At 43.4% G+C, this 21,434-nt stretch overlaps 1 protein-coding gene and 1 non-coding gene across 2 annotated transcripts in view; one reads left to right on the top strand and one right to left on the bottom strand.

Moving 5' to 3' along the window:
• The window catches only part of LOC146197637 (high affinity nerve growth factor receptor-like), a 150,573-nt gene that overhangs the window by 16,250 nt on the left and 112,889 nt on the right, over positions 1–21,434 (top strand). The window lies entirely within an intron of this gene.
• TRNAL-CAA (transfer RNA leucine (anticodon CAA)) lies at positions 16,386–16,458 on the bottom strand. Its single transcript has one exon. It is a non-coding gene; the product is annotated as a tRNA-Leu (tRNA).

The raw sequence follows: 21,434 nt of genomic DNA on the forward strand, positions 1-21,434 counted from the left end.
GCATTCCTCACGCCTAGCGGTGTCATAGTGCCAAAGCTATTTTCTACTTCCGATTGGGGCATACAAGAAGTTAGCGATAAGTGGAATTGTGAAAAAAAAAAAAAAGGAAGATGTTTGGCACTGAATGGAACAGTACACTTTGGCTCCGACTTCCCGCAAGGCGGGTCCAACCAATCGACCTTACCAAACCCCTGAATAAGTGTTCTCAATCAGTCAATCAATCAATCAGTCAATCAATCAATCAATCAATTTCGCAAGTTTATAAATTTACAACCTCAATTGGTTGCTTAATTTCCTTTCAACTACAACATTAATTATTATTCATTCCTCTTCTGATGTGACAATAAGCGATGTTCCCCGCCTGTAATTCATTAGGTCCTTTAATGTCGTAATGAACTGAACTGAATATTCTGTCTTCATTGTTATTTTTTTCTGAGTTTTGTTTCTTTCAGCGCTGGTTTCAGTGAAATTGATCGCAGTCCTCAAATTAACGATAAACTTTCACTCGGAAAAAAAAAAAATCCAGGCTTCGCGCACCCCCGCTCCCGCTGTCGCATAATTCTGGGCAGCGCGTGATGCAAGAGCGTCACATAATTACAGCGCTTTTCAATGAGATGATTTGTGTGCGTGATTCCATCCAAGAGAGCTTTCACAAGCCCAGAGTCTCGATAGCAGCCGCTGGCCGTAAGGAACCGCGCACTGTGCTGGACGCGATAGCAGCTTGAGCCAGTGGTACAAGAATAAAGCCAATTGATGCAGTGTTCTGGTCACTACCAGTATAGACTACATTCACTTGCCTGTGCCCACGCGAGAACAAATGCGGCGTCCGTGGCCCATCGCGCGGACGAGCAATGAGTAAACGACAGCTGTGAGCGTGCATTGTCTCCTATTAGGTCGATGTATGCTTTTCAGAGGCGTCGGCGTGGTTTCTGTGTGATGTGTAAGAAAGCATGATGCCAGGAATGTTGGCGTTGCGCATTGTGAAAAAGTTAGCGCGGATACAGATTAAGCACAAAGAACAAGAGACTTGACGTTAGATACCGCTTAAAAAGCACTTTTTTTTTTTCTAATGATGTTCATGTTCCAGTGTACGGTCAACTGAATATGTTTTGTCTTTTGCAGTTTCTGGCTGACGTCCAAACGCTAGCTACTTTGTACCCTTTGCCACAAATGATTTGGTACTGAAAAGAAAAACTGTGCGCAAGGAACATGTCAGAGCCCCTTCCTTTGTTCTTTCGGCAGTTATTTCCAAAAACATCAGGTGATGTGTGCGTAAAAAAAAAAAAATCACTTTATACGCAGAGCTCGCCTTTCAGCGCCGGGAGCGTAGTTCGATTACAACGACCGCCGCTGGCTATATAGGTCGCAATACGTCTTCTAAACGGCCGCAATTTTCGAAGCGAGCTGAAACGTTTTGACTCGCGAGGCGTCATAGAAACTGCACTTTCTTTGAGGTGGAACAATGGAGCCTGTCGCTTCTTTGTGACTGGAAAAAATATGCGTGAATAAGCGATCTGAATGGTTTCACTTATTTAGGCGAAGGCGCAAAAGCAATGAAAAAACTTTGTTTCTACGGCTGCTCGCCCCCTGCATTCAAATGACTCTGCGCTTTACGCTAAGAAAGGAAAAGGCAGTCGACTACCGTAGGAAAAAACGGCTGCTGGTATCTGCGGTAGATACAACCGAGTTTATTTAGGTTATTTATTCATTTCATTATATTTTAAGCTATTTTGGTACTCTTAATTATAGTTTTAGCAAAATTTGTGCATCTTCGATAATGGCAGGTTCTCCACGCGACTTGTCGGCGCGGCAGTCGATGTGTTTATAGAGCTACTACTAACAACTACTACTAACTGTAACATACTAACTATATGTCGTGTCCATGACATCAGCGTTTACAAGCGCGGAGTACCGGTGAGAAAATGAGCCAATCATATGGAGAAATAGTAAGTTTTAATTAGTTCTGCGTGTTTCACACCTCCACAGCCTGGTATTCGTTAATTGGAATGTAGATTTCCAATGAAGCAACAAAAAATATTGGCTGAAGAAGTCTGTAGGCTGTCCATTAACGTATGCAGAAGAGTAAAAGAATCTTTCCTTACCTATAACAATGATTGTATGAAATTGTCCTTACGGTCTTTTTTATTAGAAACAGGGCAGGACAAAGCAGCATGGGTGAACTATCCAGAGATTTATGGTGAAGCTTTGGAAATTTGATGAATAATGATTAGATACATGTCGCTACTATAATATAGCAGTTGAGATTCGAGAATATGATTGCATTACAGTGTGGAGTCTGCTTGGCCTGGTTCTTCTCCTACGTCACTGATGCTCGCCGCATGCACTGAATCTGTGTAGCCACCGTTACTCATATTCAGAGGCATAACTCCATAGTTGCTCTCTCCGCCTGCGGGGATTTTGCAATGCGGTAGACATATATGCAGCGTTGATCCCGACTCAATTTCAACCCAGGGTGCCTCGATGCAGTGCCACCGTTCAGGATAGAGACAACCTCGCCGACGCCGCCATATTGAAGCACTCGGGATCCGCGGCGCTAGCATGCGTAACGGCGCCGTTCTTGACTTCGGCGCTTCAGAGTGCTTTGACTTGAATTGTCTTTTTCATCTGTATCGCACTGCAAGCAATTTCACTCATAATAGCCATTTTAACATCGAATTGTCGAATACATAATTGTAGGACTTAATTTTACGGCCTCAAGTGGCCGAGCTTGTGCGGCTGTGGGATTGGAAAACCTGTTAATATTTAACAGATCCTTTCGCCAGCATGCTCTGATGCCCTGTGTGGGTAGAAAAAATCGTCTTAATGTTTTTCATATGGCTTTTTTTGTTTTGTTTTAATCCGTCGTTTTGTTGACGGCCGCGCGTCAGCCGCTCGCGCCCTGAGGATGGATTCACTTTCGTCGCGCGGGCTGTTTCTCTTTGTTGTGTTCGCAGAAACTGATGTCGGTCTGCTTTATAATCCTTCGAAGTGAAAATGCGAGTTGTTCGGCGGTATATTGCTTACACAGAGCAATTACATCTGTTTACAGGCAGACGCTGGTATATATCATTAAGGACTCTGTATATACTAATGATGTGTGAACTTCAGTATACGAACGTTGTCACAGCGGCATTTTTTTTTTCTCGGCGCCCCCGAAGATCGATTTCTCTAGTTGTTGATAGCAGAAATGATTACGCAAGTTTTTCACTCGTTTTGTTTTTCTTATGGGCGCCTATTCCTTTGTAGTTCGTGAATTCGCTCGCATGCAGAGTTCGCTTGCACCATAGACACGCGCACCGGTACTCGACTGCGATCCTCTGTTATATTTTATTCAAGGCGATTTCTACTGATTATTAAACTATGCTTGTAAACTTACACAAAATGTGGATTTGAGGTCATCATAAACTATAGATATTGTTTTCTGAAAATTTTAAATCCGAAATAAGAGTAATCGACTTAAAAAAATTATTCATTGAAAAAAAAAAAGAAAAAGCAACCATAAAAGGTTTAATTGAAAAAGCTTCATTATTTTGGCTACGCCTGAATTACATATTCTGCCAACTGGATTGGATGCTGAACAGTCAGGCTGTTATAAATAAATGCTAGGCACCTAAATGTTGAGCTTTATTGCCTCTGCAGACAAGTATGTAAGGGAGCTTATCAACCTCACCCCTAGCAGTCATTAAAGACAACAAAGCCGAGGACGATGAAAATTTGAAAAAGCGTATAGCTTGTTAATCCAGGGGATGTGCAGTACGTGAAAAAAAAAAAAATCAGCAGAAACGACGCGTTCATAACAAAAAGAAGTACACCGGACGACGCTGGAAACACCACTGAAATTTTCCTTTTCATGTAATTTTATTTTGTGTTTCCAGCGCTGCCCACGTACTTCTCTTATGAACGCGTCGTTTCAGCTGGATTTTTTTGTTCATGTACAATGCAAATTATTTTTGTAATGTTGAGTGCAGTCGAACATGGAAAAAAACATTGCAAGCTGTAACATAAATTACCGAGCCAGAAGGATATATATATATTGTGTATGTGCAATCGGTTGCAACACTTATAGATAAGATATGAAAGAAGCGCGTAAAAAGAGATGCAAACCATGAAATATGTGACACACTTAAAGCAAAAATTTTGATGCGCGCATTGTGAAGTAGCATTCGCAACAAAAATGAAAAAACAAAATGTCAACCACGAAATAGCGAGCAAGAAAGACTGGTAAATGTGTTGTGTAGAGTTGGTGCAACAGTTAAAACAAATCCCTCTACACCAAGTAGACGCCAGCCACAGTCTAGCTGCCATGATTGTCGTCAGAATCATCAGGCTAGCTTAGCCAGCCTCTGCAGCAACAGTTGAGGAGGAGTTGCTGTCTTCCTCTCCAGCAGGTGTACATTAGGCAGGCCGCCTCGCACGGAGTTTCCTCGGCTTCTGTTGAGCTCAGAAGCCGAGTAAACTCCGTGCTCAGTTACTTTCCGTCGATCCCATTTCTATCTTCCCTTTGAGTCCCAGGGGAAATGAAAACAACCTAGTCTACGGTTTCACCCAGCGCATATAAGCACACACAAATGCTCGTAATGCTTGCTCGGTGGACCTGACAAGCTCGTAAGTCACGCGGTCTCAAACAAGTGGAACCACCAGAGTCATCCGCAGCCTCGAACAACGCAAGCTTAGCTGCTTGCATCACGCAACTGCGCCCACTCCGAGCACCCGCCGTGATTCAACATGGCGTCGCAGCGCGAAAAAAGCGGCGTGGAGCCGGTCAAAGAATGGCACCACCCTGAACGGCGGCGCTGACATCGAGGCACCCTACTTCATATACACAGAGACGCCTAGCCGTGCCTGCCCATAACTCAGAGCAGCTACCAACTGTCGTCACGATTGCTGCCTTGCTTGGCTTTGTGACGCGGTCTCGTGACGTCACAACGTGACGACGCCGATGGACCCGTAGAGAATTGTAGGAGGTCAGCAGCGGACTGGAATGGCCTTCCCCACCATATCGCTGCCATAACATGCCCATCAACATTTACGAGTACTGTAGAAATCTGCATTTTGTAAACCCACCCTTTATGTAAAATCCCCAAAATGCGTCTTCAAGGAAAATAAAGAGATTTGATGTGATGTGGTGAAAGAAACCTTATCCGGCTGCAGTGAAATAGAATAGAAGGGAAAGGGTCGCCGCATGTTCCCAGTGAGTTGCGACCCGCTTTAGTCCTATCGCAGTGCCGTACAAATGTGTGGATTACCACAACTTTGGAGCAGTCGTTTTTGTTGTTTGTTTTTTCAGAGCACTTTTGGAGCACTCACTATCTGCTTCATAAAAAATAAGCATTTGTCGACATTGGGCACTCGGCTCTCGGCAAAACACAAGTTGCCAGCCAAGATACTTTGTTGGGTGAGTTGGTACACATTCATTATTAATTTAAACAGCGCGAACACAAAGACTAAGGACGAGATCTTGTCCTTTGTCTTCGTGTTCGCGCTGTTTAAATTAATAATGGACAAGTTGCCAGTTCTGTTTCCAGACGAGCACACCGACGCCACAACAAAGCATTCAATTAGTAGCGGATCACAGCAGCTCCGCAGCTCTGTTTGCCACAGACAAGAGCCTCTGGGGCAGTGTCTCGCACGCGCTACACTATTTTGTTTTGTACACAGTAGTGCAGTGCCATCCAAACGAATGATCACGATGATAATAGTGATGGTAAATCTTATGTATAGGTAGCGCATTTTGCCAACATAGGAACTACTTGTAGTGCTCAATCGGTTCCGTCTTTGTTGCTCATCAACCTTGAAATCTGGCGTCCGACTCGCGCAGCTGTTTAATCTTCAACATGCAATTAACCGTAACCTTTAGGATCGCAAAATGACAATGAGACAATCGCGTTGATTGTAGATAGTATATTACCAAGCTCATGGCATATGACTAACAGCTAACTCAGAGCTTCTGAAATGCCGGTATCAGAGCTTAGGAATCTCCCCAACATCGAAAGTTGAGTTTTAAAGCGAGCCCATCAGATGTCGCTGTGCCTGAACGACAGCTTGCCCCCACTAAGCACGACTGCAGCTACACGGACGCTTCATGGCACGCGTGTGTCCAGCGAGTCGTACGAAGATTTGATGCTCACGGGTCAGACATTTCTTGGAATATTTACAGCAGCTATTTTTAATGAAAGGCTCCTTCAGTACACCTCCAAAAAGCGTTCCTGTTTTCCGTTCGGTGTTGTACAGCTTTAAAGGTCGACCCCCTGCCGGTCTAGCTGATTTGCCATTACTAGGGTATTGGTACTCATTGTTAGCCCCAAATTCCACCAGGCCGTAGGAACATCTTGCAGCTGAGCATACAATGGGCAGTGTGGTGCCATTCTAAAAAAAAAAAAAAAAAAAAAGAAAAAACACCGACAGCAAATGTAAAGGGACGTCTTATCCTAATACTGCCGGAAGAAGAGCAGAGTTGTAACATGTTCACTTAGGCCTGAAATAATTCTTCACACTTTTCATATAAAAAGAAAGAAGCATACCACTTAATTGAATTTCGCTGAAAAAACTAGCTGGCCTTAGCATCGTAGTGCACAGTTATGCGCATGGAAATGAGAAGCTGTGCAGTTTATGCTGCCAAAATGCACAGCAAAGTGTAAAAGTATTAGCTGCTAGTGAGACGTGCTTGAATATGCATGAGAGGGCAGAAAAAAAAATTACGCGACAGCTCGACCGTGGTGACAAAGTACTGCGGATAATTTAGCTTTCCCACAAAACAACAGTTCTTTCTTTTGGCGGCCCTGCAGCGCTGTGGGGGAAAGTCTGCGCAGTCAGCCCTAGCTTCGTTTGGTTGACACAGGCTCCTAATTAGGCTCGTGGCTACCCATCACAACGAGACTATCATGGCCGGCATATTGGCTTCGCGGCCAGCGCCAGGCGTCCCGCAAAGCGCTCGCGCCGTCCACCCAACCGCTCAATATTGGATGTGCCGCTTGTCGGGAGCGCGCTTATACGGGCGTGCGCTTATGCGTGAGCCTGTGTCTCTCTCCGGGGCTTTTGTTATCACCGCGCTGTCAAGAATTCCAGTCCGCTGTACAGCAGCCGCTCAGGGCGCGCCTGGTCGTCGGCGGACCCGGTTAGCCACTCGGCAGGGTTTGCTGCTCCCTGAAAGCCTGTTTACAGAACCTCGCGTGCGGCAGATGCGCACGCACTTACGGCGCCGCTTCTTTATGGTCAGCAAAGCGCCTGGAAAACACTACGTCGCCACTTCAGAGCTGGGCATCACTCCAGAAATTGCGCCTCATCCCTCGCGTTTGATGGACGGAAATATGAAAGCCAGAAAATTTGATCGCAATCTCGCTATTACATTTTATCAAATAAGCATTGATTGATTGATTGACTAATTGAATCGAGAACTGGTTAATAAGAATTGATTGACTGGTGTATTAAGTAATTTACTAATTCGACTGATGATTTGTTGCTAAACTGATTGATTATTCAGTTGAATAATCGATCCAGTGATTCAAAGATAGACGGAGAGGGAAGGCAGGGGTGTTATCCAAAAAATGTATTCCAGCGCTACACAGCATTGGGGAAGATGAATTGAGTGATTGATTCAAATATCAAACTTTGTCCCAGATCGTTCAGCTACTCCAAGTGTACAGATTTTCAGGGGTGAAGCCACACATACTAACCAAGGACCCTATAGGGTAAAAGAACGCATTTCACAACTTCCTCGCATTGTACTGCTGAGTACAACGTCAGCATTTAACTTGCTGTTCTAAAAATGGTGCTGTCTTGAAATGAATCAGTTCGAGTGATACGCCAGTCACAAATAACGAAGGCGACTATATAAGTTGTTGAAAAAGTTCCCTAGCCGCCATAGCCAGATAAAGAAAGTTGTGGCAAAGTAGGAAAAGTCGGTACATGCGCAGTTAGCGAAGGAAGGCCCAACATGAGACTTTAAAAAATATAAATGTTTGCAACAGTCCCGAATGTCAGATCGGCGTCAGATAAGTTCAGCGTAACAGACACATGGCGACTGCTACAATCGTGTCATTTTCCACTAACCTGTTGATTGCGTCTGTCCGCAATCTCTTTACACGAACATTGAAAGCTATTTAATTTGACTCATCTCAAATTTTGGCACGGGACCCACTGGCATGGGAGAAAACTCTGCGTTGAACTCATGGATAATTTTGAATACCACTGTATTATCGTAGGGCGATACACTTGACGTCACTTGTTTTGGTGCTATTATAAAGTCTTGAAATGCATTTTTCCGACAATGAATATAAAATATGCTAAATCTCGAGCTCAGCTCCAGAACATCAAGGCGCCTTGCCTTTAACCGTCCTGTCAGGTTTTTTAGCGTTCGTTTTCGTGTTCATCCTTGCGTAGTAACCTTATTTCAGGCGGCTAAGGTGGGTTTTCATCATGAAGCTCCGTTCCTACATTGATATATATATATATGGGATGTCAAGCATACTCAAGTATGCAGACTACATTAACAACAGACTCGCTTTACCGCGGGCCAGATCTCTGCAAATGCTGCAAATGACTGAGCGCTCGTTGATCCGCGAACCAGGGAAATTCCTTTGTATTTTTCCTGCTTGATTTGGCGTTGCGTGTCAAAACAACGCGGGCGAGATTGTGTTTGTCCTTGTCTTTTCCTGATTCCCGGCGAAGAACGGGACAGGGCCCAGCTGCGTGCGGCTGCCACTCATTTCGTAGAGCCTCCCAATCTGTGTAGCGACAGTCTTTCGACCTCGCCCCCCCCCCCCCCCCCCAGCCTTAGGTGCAAAAAATAAAACGCTATACTTTCCTGGTGCTGCCAGACTTGCTGCTGAGATCTCGCATTTCTTGAATCAATAGCGGAGTTTCATCTAGAGTTTTAGGGGGACGGAATCGGATCTGCGGCCATCCTTCCACATCGCCTCAAGCGAGAGCACAGATTCCTTTTTCCCCTTACGTCTTTATTCCTTTCCTTTCTTCTTTCCTTTCCAATTTCACTCATCTCTCTCTCTCTCTTTCTTCCTTCATTATTTTCCGTCTTTTTTCTTTTTATCTTCTTTTTATAGTGTTAATAATAAGAGACAGACCGGCACGAAAAAATCTGTGGTAAACTTAAACTGCGATTTAAGTTGTATGAGCCGACAGCCTTAGTGGCCCCCGTCTAGATTCGCTGCTCCCTTAGGGGTCCTCGCTCACGTATACATGCGCTTCGCTATTCGCTCAGTCAATAATACCTTATTATGTGCCTTAATTATCTCCCACATACTCATGAGCATAGAGTCGTAAGCTACCACATTAAGTGAAAGGCCATCCGCCGCAGATATAAAGTCCCGTTGCCTGCATGGTCTGCGTGACCTTAGGTAGTGTGTCTGAGTTGGGATCCAAGGTACCTGGTTCGATTGCCACCTCAAATGAACAACACACTCGGCAGCTCTTCCTAACCTTCCGATATGCGCTCTAGTTATGAGTCACACGAACAATCGAAGAACCAATGCTGGGCCAAGCCATCTGCGCGCCATTTTTAGCTCACAAATCTGGCGCGGACGATGAATCTTCTCTGTAATGTGATCTTCAGCGCTATCGCGTTCGTTATTTCGGAAAATGAAGTAAATTACATTACTAATTACTTTGCTGAGATCACAAAAATGTACTTTATTTCATAACTAATTACTGTTCCCGACTAGTTATGACATTGCGGTGCAATTACTTCTGCGGAGTAATGTGACTTTAAAGTTTGCATCCACGCAAAAAGTAAACTAAACATGAATAACCAAACAAGAACTCTACAGATGCGACGCACACACTCTTTCGTTGTCCTGCCCAATTTCGTCCCAAATAACTATTGCCTATCTGTTTCCTACAGAACGTACGTGTAATCGCAAGCATAAGACAACGGCAATAAAAAATTAAAGAGAGAGAGAGAGTTATGCATATGGGTTGAATGCTTGTCACTTTCACTGTGTTCAAGACAGAAACGAACAGCGAACCTAGATTCTTCTTGACCCAGAGCTTCAAAGCCCTTGTCGCAGGTTATTCAGCGCTTCATTGGTCCCAAGAATCGACCTGGCACGCAGTAATGTTCACGCCATGCAATTTTCCTCCTGATTCTCATTGACCCATCAGCTCCTCGACCCATTAGCAGAACACTTCGGCAAATTTAACGTTATAAACAGGACAGTTGTTCCAGAAAAAAAAAATTAATGTTTTAAACTTTCCGGATACAAATATAAAATATTTTAATGCTAGAGCGCACCATTGCAAGTAAAATATATTTAAAAAAAAGCATTCAATTTTTGCTGAGACCGACTCAAGCATGTTTCCTATGGAAATGTAATATTCCTGCCGCGCGGAGGTGATATTAATGAGTTTAGCTGCCCTGCACGTATAGCCGTTTATTTTTGTTGTGAAGGCGCTTGGGCAGGTACGAGTGAACCATGGTGATGATGACGTTTCGGCAACTTCCATCGTGGGGAAGCTTGTTCCAATCAGTTGTTATTTGTTTCTTAAGAAACAACTAGTCGATTTCAACATAACGAATTGAGATGTCCAAGTCCGCAGGAAGGGCAGCAAGCTAGCTATTAATACTTTCACCTTTGTCATACCTGGTCAAGGTAATTTTTTTGTTTTTTCGGAAGCGCAAGTCGAGACTGAAACGTGGTATGAATTATTGCGTGGTCACTGAGCTAGGCAAGATATGCTCAAGCAGCGAAAAATTACCGGTATTAAATTCTCGCATGATGTATAAAATGTTTGAAGAACGACCGCGTCTCATTTGTGAGCGGGAGCAACTTGCAATAAACAAAGAGCCATGCAAGCGCTAACAAAATTTCTCAATTACTTAACATTGTCAGAGCCAGGTTAAACCAGTTTATCGGTGGTCTAATATGGGCCATGTGTCGTTTCGGGACTTTTGAGTCCTTAATTACCAGTTCACAAATGGGTGAAAGCGGTCACAAAATCTCATACATTAAGAGCGTTATTTGGCCAGGGTGATGCGTAACTCAGGACACAGAAACCATAACAACCCGCGCGACGTCTCCTGCTTTTATCATCGCTTGATGCAAAAATGTCTTCTACAACCGTTTCCTTCCCGGATATTGTACGCTCGCAAATATGAAGACATAGTATGGTTACGTCGTACAGTCTTTGTGAGCATTACTCACAAAATGTTGTATAGCGAGATTTGTTTTAAAGTTCACTACCTGCATAACCTTTCCTAGATTGTCACGTATAAGAGAATAACAAACGCGCTCCTTCAGGGAACCTATTTGTGAAAGAAAGCCCTTCCACCATTTGAGATAGTGTCGCGTCATCGTCGTGTTGTTCCATTATCGTAAACATAAGGCGGCAAGAAGAACAAAATTCCTATACAACAACGCAGCGAGTTTGGCTCCCATGTGTCCCTGCTTTTCTCAAAGCCTACGGCTTGTTGTTGTTCTTTTCTTTGTTTATTTTTATTCAATATTTATGATATTTTTAAAAGCTGCCAGAAAACGAAAATGTTTTCTGTAAGTACATTCCTTCATTTACTAAAGGCTTCAAGCAGAAGATATTATAAACTCGGAAGCAGAAGTGTTGATCCTATCCAATAACTGGAGTCTTTTGGCACATAAACGGTCGAACCAATCTGCGCCCCCAAAACAACGCATAACATTTGGATTCACAAATACTTTACCCTTGATGACTAATATAGAAATAATTTATCAAGTACTACCAGCTGTCAGCAAAATCTAATATCGACATCCAGTGTTCTAGAATACCTGAGCCTCACCAGCTTCACCAGCGGTCACCGGCGTCTTTAGCTTCAGTTGCTAGAGGGAGAAGGCACAGCGACATGATGAGGTAAAAGAAAAGAGAAAGGGTTCCCAGGCTTTTTTTTTCTCTCCGGAGAAAGCTAGTGGCAGTGATGCATGTAATTTCTCGTTTATTTGTTTTTCTTTTAGGTCATCACTTATAAAACGTTACTTTCCTCGTTTTTACCGAAGAGAAACAAATGACGTTTGACAGAGACATGAACTATAATGGTGTGGAAAATCTTTACCGGCGGAAATCTTTTAGTGATGTTTCAAAAAAAAAACCTTTCTTTCTTGTTTCTAAGCCCATAGAAATGGAGTGGCCCCCTTCGTCGTGCGCAGGTATGTAGGGAATTTCTGTAACAGATGCAGTCTTCGCGTGTGCGTCGCCTTTGTTCCGACGTCTTGGAAATACCACAGGTCGGACTTGTTCTCCATTTTCGTGGAAGGTGACGACGTAACTACAAAAACAACAACCATGCATGCTTCGAGAGCGAAGTGTACTAGCAGGAATGACGCTTTTTCTCTTTTTCTCTTTCTCCACTCAAGAAGAAGCTAAACATTAATTCCCGGATATCGACGCAGTAAAGACGTTTCGTTGCAGCTGGTCCCCTCGTACGTAAACCAACTCTTCACGAAGCCAGTTGGCAACACCGTGTTGCTGGCTATGGGTGCCAAGCTCGAGCGTCTTTTTCTTTTCTTCTCACACTTTTGGCAAAGGTCCCACAGTTCCAGCCACCGAGGATTTACGCCTGTTTTGAGCGCACAGCAACAGGCGAAAGGAATTATGGTCGCCCATTGCGAAGTGGTGCGGGGAAGAAATTTTAGCACATACTCCTTCCTTAGCTTCCTCTTACCCGTTAAGCTATTTCGTCTTGCATGATGGGACCTTACAAGACACGAGAAGGTAGCGGGAGGATGAAGAATATTGATGGGTCGTAAACCACCCAATGCAAGTAAATAGCGCGAGACGCAGCGAAGACCGCACGCCAGAAGGTTGTGCGGGTGGCCGGTACACCAAATGTATAAACGGTATTTCCATAAACGTTAGCAAATTCGTACGAGAAATAATACATGATGAGTCGCTTACGGCTCAACTACTCGCGCAACGATCAAAGATTAATTGTAATGTGTGATGAACTTTGTTCCGGCCGTTTCTGTTCAAGAGCCAGTCAGTGCTCTCATATTAGCTAATTCATTAAAAAATTGATCCAAGTCTGCATTGGTACGCAAAGAGAGCGAGGAAGAAACCATACTTCTTGAAGGACCAAGCGAAAACAGCAGTCGTTTTAGGGATGTACACTAATAGGTAGAAGTGCGTAGTGAGCTCAGATCTCACGCAAACCATGAAGTTGCGATGAACACAAGAAGGTCCTATGACGTAGTGGTTGCGTCGCCGATGATGATGGTACATGTGAATATTACTGTCAGTAAAAAATTAGTAGTTAAATAAAACAACACGATGTGATAGATACCTAACCATACTGGAGACGACAGTGTCGAGGCATCCGTTAAAGTGGAAATAAAGGATTAAAACGCGAAAGCGTCTCCATCTGAGCTGACAAACTTGACGCATGCACTTACTCTCTAGCAGCCCGCGCCAATAAAACATTCAACTACAAAAGCGTCCTTAATTAAGCTAACATGAACTATGTGCACTAACTCCATACTACGCTAAGCATTGATTGTAAAAATAATAACAATGAGGATTTTGTTGCCTGAAAGATTTAAAACAAAGCTCTCTCTTAGCTCTTGACACCAAAGCTTAACGTCCAACAAGCAGTCACTATGTTATTGTTTGTAGTATGCGTACAAGCGGCATTTCCCTTCACGACGCATTGTTTAACAAAGTAACGCTCTTTACTCGGTCATTGTACGCTAGCTACGCTCTCCAAAGTCTAGAGAAATGTTCTGGCTCGGCACATAATCGCCTTTAGAAAACTGAAAGAAAAGAAAAGGCAACACAACAAAGTTCGCCGTGACGGCACGTCAGGAATTCCTTGAATGGTGGCGCACGCTGGAAAAAGTCGACAGGAGGAGCCGCGCGTGCTTCGTAATTTCAAGCGTCAACCGTTCACATCCCTTTAACAGAACAGATACTTCTCTTCCACGAAAGCGGCTGCGCAAAAGCTTGCAAGCCTGTCGAAGAAGGACCAAACGTAAAAATCAAGGATTGGCTCTGCGTAAAGACGAGGCGATTAATCTGCATATTAGGAAAACGTTGAACAATGAGGTCACTAAGGTTTCAGCTGACGCAACTGTCGAACATTTGTGCGACTTTTCTTGAAGCACCTTGGCAGTAGCAGAGGAATTCTGCAGCACCCAAGAGTATCGCTCGAATGCACTGTACCATCTCTTCCTTTCTCACTTTCTTTTCTGTTATTTTTATGAATTTCTTTTTTTTCCTTCCTCATCTTTTTTTTCTCTTTCTTTTCTTCCATTCTCGCCTTCGCTTACTCTTAGCTTTCTTTTCCTTTCTTTTAACTTTTATTTTTCTCTTCTCTTTACTTCCATTCTCTCTTATTTTCTCCTTTCTTTCTCTGGCTCTGCTTTCTTTATTGCCTTTTCATGATTCCTTTTTGATTTATTCTTTGTGTTTTTTTGGCTTCCTTCGTCCTTTTTCATTCATTTCTTTGTTTCTATCCTTAATTATTTACCTCCAATTCCTTTTTGCACCACCGCGGTAGCTCAGTGGTTACAGCGCTCGACTGCTCAACTCAAGGACGCGGGATCGAATAATGGCTGTGGCGGCTGCTTCTCGACGGAGGCGAAAAGCAAGTTGTCCGTGTACTGTGCGATGTCAGTGCACGTTAAAGAACCTCAGGTGGTCGAAATTTCCACATCCCCCCACTATGGCGTCCCGCATAGCCTGAGTCGCTTTGGGACGTTATGTCCTACAAACCGAACCAAACCATCATCTCTCTCTCTCTCTCTCTCTCTCTCTCTCTCTCTCTCTCTCTCTCTCTCTCTCTCTCTCTCTCTCCATTTTTTGTCTCGTTTTTTTTTTCTCTTTTCTTCTTTTGTTTCTTATTCCTCCTTTTCCCGCCCCTCTCCTTTTTCTTTGCCTCTCTATCAATCCTCCTTTCTTCACTCATTCTATGTTTCTTTGCTTCATTCCTTTTTTATTCCTTTCTCTACTTTCCTTCCTTATTTATCCCTCGCCTTCATTTATTTCTCCCCCTCTGTTCTTTGTTTCCTTTTGCTTTCCCTTTCTTTCTCTTTCTTTCCCCCTTTTCTTTCTTGCTGTTTTTGTTGCTTTCGTTATTACCTTGCCCCTTTTCTCTTTTTCTTTTATACATTCTATCTTCTTCTTTCGCTTTCCTCCTCATTAACTTCTTTTCTGCTTTTTTTTTATATATTCCCATCTCTTCTCTCCCTTCTAGTTTTCGATGTCTGTCATTTCACGTCGTATTTTTTTTTTTATCTTCCCTTTTGAGCGGCCCGGCCCGCTTACTGCAGTGTTGGGAGCGTTGTACCGCGCCTGAAGTGCTGCTCGGCTTCAGTCAAAGGCCGGAGGTGTATATAAAACATATGCTTGCAGGAAATGCTTGCTGGTTCGTTAGTCTACACAACGAGCGGGTGTAAACAGTAACTGGAGTAGCAGAATATGGCAAATAATCAAAAGCAAACAAGTACGTACCGTCCCTCTTCCCCACATAAAACCTGCTGTCATCAGAACCAGCCGACTCATTTTCCAGGTGGAATACGCCACACTTTGCAATGCAGACTCGCAGAGATGAGGGCCCGAAGTGATGTTTTAAGGTTCCAGCGCACCTACCCACTCCATCGCAAAATGCGCATAGTGCGTGCGGCTCCAAAGCCGATTTGAAGTGTGTCCTTTGCAAGCACCGACGCAATACAAAATTCTTCGCCGCTAGTATATTTCAACCTCAGGGCGAGAAGAAATCAGCTTCCCTGGGTAGACGACTATTTTGATCTTTATTATTATTATTATTATTATTATTATTATTATTATTATTATTATTATTATTATTATTATTATTATTATTATTATTATTATTATTATTATTATTATTATTATTATTATTATTATTATTATTATTATTTACCGTCTCGCGTTGGCACAAATTGCACCAGCCCAACAATCACTGCGCCATCTCGGTCGCTGGTTTCTACATTCATTCATTCATTCATTCATTCATTCATTCATTCATTCATTCATTCATTCATTCATTCATTCATTCATTCATTCATTCATTCATAAATCTTTATTCATAAGGATGGACTGAGGCCTAGAGGGGAAGGGGTGGGTTAGGTGAGGTTGAGGGTGCCAGACTCCTACATGAAGTCTAGCAGGGCACTAAGCTTGCATTTGAAGTCGGTATTGGGGTCTGTTCAGTCTACGTAAGTCTGAATGTAGTGAGCAGATGTGTAGCAGGCACGGAGGCTCGCCGTGCCAGGAAAGGTCCAGATCAAGTGCTGCAGGTCAACGGAGTCAGCAGGGCAGTTGGGGCAGCCGCTCCTGGTTCGGCGCCATTGACTCAGGATGTCCGGTGTGTACGCTGCACCGGCTCGCGCCTTGTGAGTTAGAACATGGGCAGGAAGATAATTAAACACAAAGTAGAAGGAAAAACGACGTGCCGATGGTGGGAACCGAACCCACGACCTCCGAATATTGCGTCCGGTGCTCTTCCAACTGAGCTACATCGGCCGCTGTCCCACCTGCTACTTTTTTGGGTATTAATGTTGTCTGTATACGAACCTTAAGAGTGTTCACCAGCGCTACCCTCAACGATAGTGGTGGACGTGGAACATCCTGTGTTACCGCCAGCGTCACGTAGAACGTGAACAAGATATATTTCTTTTTTAATGGAGAAGCATTACTAGCCGCATCCCTGAATTTCACCGAGGTTAATGTGAAGACTCTGAGAGACCGAGCATAACACTTAACTGGGACAATATCTAGCATTGCAATACAACGTTCTGCTGTGGCATCGTTATACTACGACTAGTCGAGATTAACTTAGACTAATTAAAACTAAGACTAATGCAGATTAATTGAACCTAAATAAGTTCATCTATAGTTTTTCATAAAAAAGTAATGCAATTCTCACAATTCCCCCCAATACTTATTCACCGCTTGCTTACAGGAAGTATTCAGAGACTTGGAATGGGACTCCAATCAGCGGACTCCGAAAGAGAAATAACAAGGAGAGAAAGACTGAAATGGGAGCGCATTTGGCAAGTACTCAGAAGATCATGACTAGCAGCTTACCGGTATCGCTCAAATGGAAAGTATATAACAGTTGCATCTTACCGGTACTCAGCTACGGGGCTGAAACGGAGAAACTAAAGAAAAAGGTTCTACTTAAGTTTAGCACAACGTACATGGCTATGGAAAGAAAAATGGTAGGCGTAACTTAAGAGACAGGGAGCGTGCAGAGGAGGTAAGAAAAATATCTCGAGTTAATGACATTCTAGACGAAATCAAGAAGAAATGGGCATGGGCTGGACATGTAATGAGAAAAGAGGACAACCGATGATTGCTAATGTTTTAAACGCTTACCAACTCGCCCAGTCGTCAACCTTGTTGCAAATTGGATTCCAAGGGACGGAAAGCGTAGCAGGAGGAGGCAGAACATTAGATGGACGGATGGTGTTAATAAGTTCGAAGGGGTCAAGTGGATGCAGCAAGCACAGGATCGGGTTCATCGTGGCAGGACATTCTCCTTGCAGTGGGCATAGTTCGGCTTACGGGGATGGTCATCCCTAAAAATACCAATATACGCGCTTGCTCAATGGCGACTAAGGAGAGGCATGCGGATCCGACTTTAACCTAATTGAGAGTAATTGGGAAAAATTAGTCAGCCAAAGAAAATTACGAAGTCTTCCTACTAACGGTAGCTTAGAAAGGCATCAATAATTAGGCTTAATTAAAGCTAATAAGACCAAGCAAGATTAGGTGGAGTAAATTGTGAGCCTAAGTACACGTTAAGACGAATTAGGCCTTCAGAAGCCCAATTAGGCCCAGCTAAGCCTATGTGGGCCGAAGTTCTGCTCATCATGGCTTTCTGCGAATAACCACCAGTCATGTGACCTCTGACGTTAATTCTGACCTAGCTTGCTATTGACTGTGTAGTCAACCTTTACACGAGCATGATAATAAATTGTTCAACATTGCTTAAAAATGCTAAGCCACATAACTTTGCCTACCAATGCTAAACTAATACTTTTGCATTTCTATGTGTGATTAGCCGAGCTAAACCGTCTTCCAATTTTGTCTCTTTAATCTTTTCATTATTCCTGCAAACATTCCCAAGGACATACGTGCCCATGGCGCCATTTAGGGTATATTCAATATAAATGTTATAAAATGCTATTTAACATCTACAAGGTAAACATACAAGTTCCAGGGTTCCATGCATTATCGGTTGAAAACGAACAGGAAAAAAAAATTACATTTAAGAAACAGCAGCCAGCTTTCCAGCTCTGCAGTGCCGGTTACTAAGATATATCTTGATCTTTTTTTTTTTTTTTTGTCTTGTGGTATACATACTCAAATTAACCTGTTCATGAAGGGGCTGCACTACAACCGTTAGTTCGTGAATGATATTAAATAGGTTGCCTACTTGAAAGTGAAATCAAAATTTTTGAAAGCAATTGAAGTAACTTCTTTTCAGTCTAATCCCCCTTATTAGCAACGCATCCTCTCCGCTTTGCCTGTTATGGTTGTAATCACAACAAAGAGAAGCTTCTTTGTGCTGTAAAAACCCCACTACTACTTCTTTCACTGCGTTGTTGAGAAACCGCTGGCCACGCATAAATGCTTTAATAATGCCCCGTGTAATGAACGGGAAAGTCGGCGGAGGGGTGGAGAGTGTGTGAGTGACGCCATAGCCATTTCCACCGCGCGAAGCTTACGCTAGTGACGCTCCTGACAGGCCGCTTTCTTGTGCTCCAAACACTTAAATTCGTTCATTTCTCGTGGTATCCACAGACGCCGTTTCCAGCGTTGCTAAGATAAGAAAAGCTGAGAGTGTTCAAGCATCACACCTGCGCGGATTTCCAAAGTAGCAAAGTTATGAGCCGTGAGAAGAGGCCAGGCAGAGGTGGGAGAAGCAAGAGCACCGGGAATGATGTCGATTGCATTGCCCACTGATGCTTTAGCTTTCGGAGTTGAGAAGCACGCTCTAATAGGCTCAAACGTCTCTATTCGCTGATAGACCAAGCGAGTAGGATCTTTCACTTTAGTTGAAGAAATCAGCGTAAGGCGTCCCATATATATCTGAAGATTCAACAAAGCCAGCACAGTGACCGATCGCGCTTTTATGAATGTGCGCTAAAAGACGAATAAGTTGTGAGCATGGGTCGGCAGTTATGAGCCGACTGAATGTGTTCCCTTTTATGCTCGAGGGAGTTTGATCATTTAGGGCACTAATTTTTATTACATAATTGAATTAGTTCAATCAATCAATCAGCCTTTTATTTTTTCTATATTAGAGGGAGAGACAGGACTAAAAGCTCGGAAGCTTGACAGAAGTCCTGCCCCCTTTTTTCACATTGCCATTGCATCAGACAAGCGGCAATAAATTGTGCGCTATACATTATAGCACAAAACAAGATAACACACCTTGAAAAAAAGAAGCAAAAAGTACCAACACAAAAATACATGCAGCGTCATCACACAAACTTGTTCAGAAAAAAAAATTTCTTGATAACAGTATTTGAATGCTGGAAAGGGTCAAACATTTCTTTGTTTAATTTATTTAATAGCACTGGCAGCGTGTGAGAGATAGATTGTTCTGAGTAATGTGCTCTAGGTGTAGGAACTAACCACAATTCTGTATTTCTGGTTTGTGGAATATGGGTGTTTTTTGCAAGTTCTGCCAAATTACCAACATAATTTTCTTTGCTCCGCGAAGCATTTTTGAAGCTCATTAAAAATCTGTATTCGTGTAAAGCAAACACTGGCAGGATTTCGTATTTTAAAGAGAGGTCACTTGTAGGGAAACAGTAAGGAACACCAGCAATGCATCTCACAGCTCTTTTTTGGAGAAGATGCAACTTGGTCATGTTTGTGATACTAGTGGTACCCCAAACGATAATACAGTATTGTAAGAGAGATAGAACTAAAGAGTTATACACCAACAGCCTAATTTTGACAAGAAGAATGTTGCGTAAGCGCGATATAACTCCGACAGCTGAGGATATTTTACATCTGATGTAATCAACATGATCATGATGACACCAAGGATTTTGCCAGAATCCACTATCTCCACAGGATCACGGTTTAAACACACATTGAGTGGCCTAAACAGTACCTTCCCTTTCGGCAAGTACAACACTATTTTAGTCTCTTTAGGATTAATCTCCAGAAAGTTTGCTTTTGCCCATGTATTTATTGCATCAATTGTTCTACTTGCTTTTTCTTTAATATCATCTTTTGATTTCCCGGAGATGAACACTGAAGTATCATCGGCGTAGGATACAAATGTACTATTATGTTCACAATGCACAATATCATTTAGATAAATTAAAAAATTACAAGAGTTCAACGCTGCTGAACCAAATATTGAGCGAAAGCATCAGCTGCGGGGGACCGAACATTCTTCTCTTTTTCTTCTTCCTCAGCCCACATATAAAGACCCGCTTTAACCGAGCCGTATGAACGCACCTTAGTGGCCTATAGGGGTAACGTGAATGCCAGGGTCCTAGCAGGCTGATCCTGACTCGTATGGGGGACGGCGTGAGCCAGGGCCCGATTTATCCAACTGTATGACGTCACTCCGTCTGTAGCGCTCCTCACGGAAGGAGCGGGAGTTAGGCCGCCGATGGTGTGCACCGCCTCGCATGGCTGACGGCGCGAGTTGGGCCCCCGGTTTTTGCGTCAGATGGCATGACGTCACTCCGTCTGTAGCGCTCCTTGCGGAAGGAGCGGGAGTTAGGCCGCGTTGGTGTGCACCGCCTCGCGTGGCTGACGCGCCGGCGCGCGTTGGGCCCCCGGTTTTTGCGGCAGGTGGCATGACGTCACACCAGGAGTGAAGCTAAAGGTCAATGGTATGCACCGCTTCGCTACGCTGAAGGCTTGAAAGTGCAAGTAGTATTGCTTTCACAATATAATAAAAGCAGACCCAATATGCTTCCTTGGAGAAACTCCTGTGGAGATATTCTGTACTGAATACAAGGAACTTTTAAAGTCTACATGCTGTGTTCTATGGGAGAGGTATAATTCCATTAAGTCTAGTGACGTCACTACGTCTGTAGCGCTCCTTGCGGAAGGAGCGGGAGTTAGGCCGCGTTGGTGTACACCGCCTCGAGTGGCTGACGCGCCGGCGCGCGTTGGGCCCCCGGTTGTTCCGCGGATACCATAGGTTTCCATTTTATGTAAGAAAATTTTGTGACTTAATAAATCAAACGCTTTTGTGAAATCTATGTAAATCCCAGCAACTAGCTCCTTATTTTGAAATTTATTTATTATTACTTCTTTTTGTGTAAGTAGCGCTGTTTCTGTAGCTCGATTCTTTCGAAAACCGTGCTGAAAGTCAATGAGAAGATTATGCTCGTTGACAAATGACAGGACTCTACCATGCAGTAACTTCTGTATACCTTTAGAGAATACCGGTGATATAGATACAGGGCGGTAATTTTGGATCAAAGATTTGTCGCCACTTTTAAAAACCGGTATCA

This window comes from Amblyomma maculatum, chromosome 3, assembly GCF_055883805.1.
Source record: "Amblyomma maculatum isolate TAMU_Amacu chromosome 3, ASM5588380v1, whole genome shotgun sequence".
In the NCBI taxonomy this organism is placed as follows: Eukaryota; Metazoa; Arthropoda; class Arachnida; order Ixodida; family Ixodidae; genus Amblyomma; species Amblyomma maculatum.